The sequence below is a fragment of the Octodon degus genome, unplaced genomic scaffold (assembly GCF_000260255.1).
Source record: "Octodon degus isolate 3935 unplaced genomic scaffold, OctDeg1.0 scaffold00317, whole genome shotgun sequence".
Lineage (NCBI taxonomy): Eukaryota > Metazoa > Chordata > Mammalia > Rodentia > Octodontidae > Octodon > Octodon degus.
Window position 1 is genome coordinate 577,670 of NW_004524893.1, and position 8,338 is coordinate 586,007.

Here is an 8,338-nt window from a genome sequence, read left to right on the forward strand (position 1 = left end):
AGAAGTTTCTTGGAGCTTCTGTGTGCAGCTCTAACTCCAGGCAACAGAGCACACAGGGTCCTATAGCTGGGGCACTGTCCTCTCCTAGGCTGGCCCATGCAGTCTGAGGCCCACATCTGTGCAATGTGTGGGGGTACTGGCCCAAGGTGGACAGTGCAAACTGCGGGACCTGGCCCAGGATGGGAAGCTGTTAAATGCAGTGCAGGCCTAGTGGCCAGTGGCTGTGTGGGTGACAGTGGGGATACTCTCTAATGTGGAGCCTGGACTGGCCTCATCCAGAGACAGGATGACCACCAAGAGGGCAAGCACACCCACCTGTCCATGTGTTCTGTCCCCTCCTACTGTTCAGACAGGACAACACAGCCTGGATACCTCAGGGTAGAATCTGGGGACCCCAGAGGCACGTTGCTGCCAAGTCACTACTACCCTAGTCTGTGGCTGCCTTCTCCTCTTCACCTTTCCCCTCTTCCTTTTCCCCAACCCCCACTGAATGAAAAATACCTTGTCTTAGTTACTCTTCTCTTGTTGCTTGGACAAATACCTGACACTCAAAAGGAGGGAAGGAAAGCTTTATTTAGCTCACAATAACTGGAAGTTTCATAGTTTAAAACAGCCTGAATTATATAGCAAGACCTCAGAACCTTATTTGCTCAGGAGAGAGGGTCACTGCCTCTGTCTTCTCCAAACATCTCCCTGCCTGAAGTGGTCTCAATCATAGACACTGCCACTCCTTGTTACAGGGTCTGGAGGAGAGGCTGGGGGGCTGCCCTGTCCAGGATGACTTCTCCACACCTCCAAGGGAGGCCATTGGGGGTAGGGCAGAGGGCATGCTGCCAGTTTAATGGTTCCTGTCTCTTTGGCCCCTCCCCTCAAGCCCTGCCTTGGTCCTCTGGCCCCATCCCTCAAGTCACTCGCTGCTCCTCAAGCCACTTGCTGCTCCTCAAGCCAGGTTTGCCCCATGACTTACATGAGGCTTTGGGGGGACAACTAGACACAAACCATAACATACCTCAAAATAGCCAATACCCAAAAAAGATTTAGTAGTTAGGATTAAAACCCACTGGTCCAACTTCAAGACTATTTCAGTTGATCTGGGTGTTCCACACCCAAGCTTAGAAACCAGTGCTGATAAATGCAATTGGCCTAAGAGGCAACCAATATCTTGATCCTTGCCTTCTAAAATCATCTGGGATGCAGAGCATGATGGGAATGCTCTAAACAGATCCTACAACTCCAGTGAGTCAACCAACCTCCCAAGCAGAGAAATTGTTGGACCACAGAGGACAAGAGTCAATGAGTCAACCAGTGTACCTTGTGCTAAAAGGAGGATCACTAATGCAGAGAATGATCTGTGCTTCCAAAGGAAGTCATGTGATCAAACAAAGACCATGACCCATCCTGGCAAATGATGTAACTGGTAGACAAAAAGCTGAAGGATCGAAGAGGCTCTGCATATAGCCCCCAGAGTAATCCCTAAAGAGCCTGAACTGACCTTGACAAATATATATACATATATGTATGAATTACTTTTACACAACTCATACCTTGGCTTAGTCTTAAATACCCAGAGTGAGGCATTGCCATAATTATATATATTATATGTTAGCAAAAATCTACATATCTATTAAACAGAAAGCTAGGCTAGATATAAAGGGGAGCTCCAAATACTATGCCCTCTTTGACAGTCTCCAGCTTCACCTGTAACTGATAACCATGAGATTTTGATTCCCAGTCCTAGGGGCCCTTCCAAAAATGTGTCCTTCTGTGCTTTTCAGTACAATCCAATTATGCTATTTGACCATACTCTCAGATACCTCTCAGAAAAATGTACTGCCTCTGCCAGCTTCAGAGCCATGATTCATCAATATTCTATTAATTTCAGGCTCTGGCTTATTTAATAGAGTCATAAAATAAAGCTTAAGCATCCATGACTTGCTGGTGCTTTTTCTTCTCTTTTCCAGACTATCAAAAGATGATGGTTCATCAAACAACCGAATTCTTCTTCCTTTGTCTCCTTTAGCTCAATCAGAATGACACTTTTTTGTTTTTATATTTGGTCCACAGGGTCTACGGGGGTCCACAGGGTCTACGGGGGTCCACAAGGTCTATGGGGGTCCACAGGGTCTACGGGGGTCCACAGGGTCTACAGGATCTCACTAGGTAGATCGGACACATAGTGAGCAGCCTGTGTTCTGCCTCCCAAGAGCTGGGATAACAGGTGCATGCCACCACACCCAGTCTCAATCACCATCTCAGCATGCTCCATGGGTGAGGCTGGCACTGCACACTGGGGATCAAACTCCCACCTGTGTCTGCTTAAGCAGGTGCTTTAATCCACTGAGCTATTTGGCCAGCCCTCAGGATGACACTTTTGATCCCTGACTAGGAAGGTCAGTGTTCCTCCTAGGTCTGAAGCAGTTATAAAAAGTCACACCAGGTCCTCTGCACTTTCTTAAGAATACAGCATTAAAGTCTGGGGTGGGAGTGAGGTAGGATAGAAGAAATAAAAGGCAAGTAGAAAGGAGACAGTGACATTATAACTGAGTTGTACTTTTAATAAGACTGCAAATTTCTGGTCTCAGCTGAAGTCACCCCGGCAATCCCTGTGAACATTCTCTTGGCTAAATGTCCTTCCAGACTCATCACACCTAAAGTTTCTCAGGTTCACAAATGGGCTTAACTGAAAAAGTACAGAGCAGAAACCTGAACCTAAGATAAAGGAACAGATTGAGAGAACCCAAAGAATATTTAAATTATCTATTTTTTAAAAACCTAGGCCCTTACATACCTGGATTTTCTCTTCCTTTCTTGAGGGTCTGCACTCTATTTCTTACAGCATGCACCATTAAATTTCTGCCTAATAAAACCCTTCCCATGCTTCTTATTGAATAGTCCTGAAAATCCTTTTTCTTATTGCTGGGAATCAGTGAATTGCAAACTTACTTTGTAGGCAGAGTGTGTATGGTTCCTATTTCAGTTTCGGGGACTCTCAGACCCTGTCCAGTGACAGACCCTTTAGAATTTTAAACCATATGAATGTATGGCCAAGTCTAAAAACAAAAAAAATTGACAACAAAATTCTATGAGGACATTCTGAAAACAGATCTTTAAAAACGTTTAATAAGGGCCCAAAGGGCTTTGGCACAAATTCCTACAGGGAACATTGTCAGAGCGCAGGTGGAGGCAGCCCTGAGCTTAGGAAGTAAGGCCAGCTTTGCCCCCAGGAAAGGTGCCAGGCTGAGGTCGAGGGCCCCCAGCCAGCACCCACTTAGCCACACCCTTTGCCCTTCCTGTCCTCCGGCAAGGTCTGGTGCTGCAGAGCCCTATGAAGTTTGTTGAAGCAAGGGTCGCTGTCCTGACTGGGGCGGGGGGGGGGGGCGGGGGCTGTGCCCGCACTCCTTGGTCCCTAGGCCCAGCCCACAGGGGGTGTTGGCAGGCTCACTGCAGGCCACAGACTGGCCTGTTCCTTGCATTCATGTGGCCACTGTGTGACATTGGCGAGCCACTTTGCCCCACCTCCCTTTCTTCATCTGCAGCAAGACCACAAGCAGGAGTGCAGTCCTTTCCCAGGGGTGTTGGAGGCAGTACTGAAAAAGCACGAAGCCCACACACAGCAGGGCAAAATAACTGCAGCTCTCTCTGTTTTTTTTTTTTTGTTCAGGAATCTCCTTAATTCCAAATCTCTCCATCCCTGGGCATGACGCCCCTCCCGCTGGGGCCCCACCCAGCCCTTCTCTCAATCCTCCCTCCTTTCTGTGACTCCGCCCACCTCTCCTTGCGCCCCGCCCTACGCCTCAGGCTTTAGCTCACTTCCATCCAACCTGAGTCCTAGGACTGCATCAACCACTCAGCCACTCAGGGGAGCACCGCCCCGGAGGCTAAGGCTCCTGCTGGAGCTCTAGGGAGGGATGAAGAGCCTGCTGCTCAAAGTCCATCTGTGGGGCCCTTTGTGTGCCTGGCACGGCTGGGTGCTCTTCTCCCTCTAGCTTCCTGGGGCCTGATAGCTGCCCTCAGGCAACGCACTACCCTCACTCCCTCCCTTCTCATCTTCTTGAACTTTTGATGCCAGGAATTGCATCAGTCATCCTCAATTCTTGCAAAGCCATCTGATAATTTAATTTCCCTCTTGATTCTGCCCTGCCTGCCCCCCTGCACCCACTCTCCTGAGTCTGTTGTTTTGGAGATGTGTGAATTATTTTAAAGCATGCAGGGAAGCAATGGTCTGTGCTATAAATTTCATCCACCTTCTATTTTCTACCCATCCACTAGAGTATCTCAGACTCATCTGTGGTCTTCACTTCCTAGAGTTAGTGGATAACAGATAATAGTTGAGTATTCATGCCTCAGACTGCCACGGTGCCCTGGGTCTCTTACCTGTGGGAAGAATGCCTCTGGCATGAGCACCCAGGAGGGCAGCAGCATTGTCCCTGCTAGGCTCCTACACAGTCCCTGGGCACTGTGCCAGTCCATTGCCCAGCAGAGCATGGCCAGTCCTGTCCCACAGCCTTGCTGGCTGACATGTGGCAGCCCCTGCTGTGCAGTGTGTGCCTGTCCAGTGGATGCCTGGGAAGCGCATGGCTCACCACCACCTCATCTCTCCTATTTATTCCTCCTGAGGTTGAGCATGTGGCTGTACACTTGCCTCCAGGTCCCCCATGCCAAGGTGAGGTGATTGAGGTTCAGAGGCCCAGGTGGTAGAAAGGGGAGCTGATGGTCTTAGCTAGCTCTTAGAGGTACAGCCTTGTTCTGAACTCTTCACTGGGACAACTTCTTAAGCACACTGCCCCAGGTGTGGTTCCTGTGTCCATTTGTCATTCAACTCGATTAGTAAAAGTCTGCTCGTTCCTTCATGATCTTGGGGATGATGGTCAGAAAGAAGCAGAAGCCCTTCCTGCTGTTATCAACAACAGGCAAGAGCAGCAGTTGTTTGAGGCTGCACCTCCCTCGGGAAAGAGCTGGGGTGGCTCAGGCTGCCCACAGATGGTGGCAAGCATAGAGGAGGAGGGAGGAGACCAGAACCTCCGAGACCCAGGGCCCAGAGGGTGCCTTGCTGTATGTCAGGGCTGGAAAAGATAAATGTTTCTCCACTCTGAGATGAATTCATACCTCTGTGGTCTCCCACGTGCTCCACCATCAGCCCCCAAGCCCTGTCCAGCCTATCAGCTGCCCTTTGCTCCCTGCCCCTCCAGCCACAGGATCCTCACTTAATCCTTCTGAGCTCTAAGCTCCTGGCCTCAGGGCTTTTGTGCTTACTCTCCCCTCTGCCTGGAATGTTCTGCCCCTAGAGCTCTGTGTGGCTGATTCTTTCTCTTTTGTAAGACTCAGTTCAAATGTCACCTCTTCAGAGTGGCCTTCTATGGCAAATTATTTAAACCATACTCTTCTCCAAGTTCTATTTTGTTTATACCTTTATGCTTTTTCTTTCTAGCCATTCTGTATTATAAAATTATGGTGATTATCTAATTGTTTACTCTGTCAGGGAGTCAGCCTCCCTCACGTGATGTGCTTGTCTCCCCCTCTGAAGCAGAGGACTAACCCTCCTTATCTACAGCCCTGGTACCCGAAGAGCACCTGGCACACAGGCGTTCTCAGTCTATAGCTGTGAAATGCATGAAAGGAAGGAGGGGATGCAGCAGAGGCACCAGATTCCTCCCTTCCTGAGCCCCCGTGCACCACAGTTTGCCCCTCATTCAGCCCATAGAGAAGGGGTCATTTACAAGAGTAAACTGAGGCAGAGTTTCACTCACCTGCTGGGTCATGCAGCTCACGGGAGGGAGGGCTTGGGCTTGAAGCTGCATATTGTCCCAGCTTCTCACTGTTCTGACCTGCCCAGGGAAGTTCTGTCCCCAGAGCTCCCACCCCCTCTATCACATTCCTCAGCTGGAGGGGCCTTCACATTGTGAGCTTGGTGTCCATTTGCAGAGCCTCCCCGTCCTGCAGCACCCCCAGGTGTCCTCGCCAGTTATGCAGCCGCTTTGCACGGACACAATGCTTTGGAGCTGCATCTGATTAGGGCTGGTACCAATAGCTTACTCCTTGTCATTGCCCTCTAGTGTCCCACAGTTCATCTGCCCCTCTGTCTATACATTCTTTGTCCTATAAAGATTTGTATATAGATTTTTTTGTGAGTACAATTCTTATTTCTTTTGGAAAGATATCTAAGAGTGAGAGAGCTGGGTCATATGAAAAATGTATGTTTAAAGATGCAAAAAAAAAAAAAAAAAATGGCTGAAGTCTTCTCAGATTTCTCACCAGCACTGGGCATTGTAGCTTATGTTTAAGTTTAGCATTCTAGAGCCTGAGCCGTGGTCCCCTGGAGTAGTTTGCATTTGCATGGCTCTGAAAACTAAGTATAAAGAATCTTTTCATGTGCTCAGTCACTGTCAGTGTTTGTTTTGGGTCTATTATCTTTTAAAACTCTTTGCCTGTTTTTCAAATATTGAATTATTTTTTTTCCCATTATTGAACTTTGAAATCTCTGTGTATACATTCTGGATATAAATCTTTCATTATATATGTTTTTTCATATCTTCTCTCAATATGTAGCTTGCCTTTTCATTTGCTTAACTGTAATAGAAGAGGAGAACTTGGGAGCCAGGGATATAGCTCAGGGGCGTAAGCATCTGCCTGGCAGGTGCAAGGTCGATCCCTGAGTTTGATCCCTGGTACTGAAAAAAAAAAGAGGAGAACTTTTAAACTTTTTAAAAATAAAATTTTTTATTTTATTTTCTTGCAGAATTGGGGATTGAACTCAGGCCCTTGCGCTTGCCAGGCAAGTACTTATTCTACTGAGCCATCTCCCAGCCCCTATTTTTTAAATGGTTTGCTGATTCCATCTTTTTTATTAGTACACATTTGTAATATGTAGTGTCTAGTTTCCTTGTGGGGAATGTGCAAAATACACCTTCATTTCATTTTCATTCCCTTTTCCTCCCCTCCTAACCCATCCATCCACCTCTTGATTGCTTTCTTCTTTGAGAACAATCTGCATCCCTACTTCCTATTATCTATCATAATTTGCTCTTATCCTTTGGGTTTCTCATACAAAAGATACCATATGATGTTAAAACTAATATGTCTGATTTATTTCACTTACCATCATGGTCCCAAGGTGCATTCATTTTCCTACAAATGGCCCAAGCTTATCTTTCTTTATGGCAAAGTAGTGCTCCATCGTGTGTAGGCACTGCATTCCCATCATTCGCTCACTCCCTGGTGGGCACGTCGGCCACTTCCAAGATCAGTTATGACACATGCTGCTATGACTATGCGTGTGTCCCTAGAATGCTATATGTTTAACTCTTTTGGGAAGATACCAGCAGCGGGTAGCTGGATCACATGGAATTTATTGTTTTAGTGTTTTGGAGATCTCCATACTGATTTTCATATCAGTTGTACTAGTTTGTATTCCCACCAATAATATAGAAAATTTTTCTTTTTCTCTATAGCCTCTCAAACATTTATTATACAATTTCTTGATGGCCATTCTTTCTAGGTAAGACAAGGTCTTAGTATTGTTATAATTTGCATTTTCTAATGGTCAGTGATGTTGAGTATTTCTTTATGCATCTATTGGCCATTTATATTCCTTTATGGTATGTCTATTCACCTCACTTGCCCACTATTTGACTAGGCCTTTTATTTGGTGGGTCTGATTTATGTGAATTCTTTATATAGTATAGATAAGAGTCCTTTGAAGGATGGTTAGAAAAAATGTTTTTCTCATTGTTAGGTTGTGCTTTCATTCTGTTGGTTGTTTCTTTTGATGTGTAGAACCTTTTGACTTTGATATAATTTCATTTTTTGAGTTTTGGAATAATTTCCTGTGCAACTGTGATTCTTTTTTTCCCATAATTTTATTGATAAACAAATAGCAATGAGATAGTTTCAAATCAAATTGGTAGGACAGTTTCAATAATTAACACATTGCATACATTCTTCCTAGTGGTTAATTCCTGTACAAGATGAGGACATGATATCCTATTTACAAACACCATTCAGAGAGTTATTACCTATGTCTACAACTTTAGGAGTTTTGCCTATTTTGTTTTCTACCAGTTATGTGTTTCTGTTTTAATATTTACTTCTTTGAAACATTTTTAGTTTAGTGCAGAACTAAAATTTCCTTTGCCAGAGTACTGTAGTTTTCACTGTTGAGGTCTTTTAGTTCCTTAGTTAATTCTAAAGCACTTAATTTTTTTTGCTTCCATTGTGAATAATATATTTTCCTAATTTCTTTCTCGGTAGATTTATTTTCAATGTACAGGAATGCTATTGATATTTGTGTGTTAGTTTTGCATCCTATACATTACTGAATTTGGTTATTAATTCTAAGCTT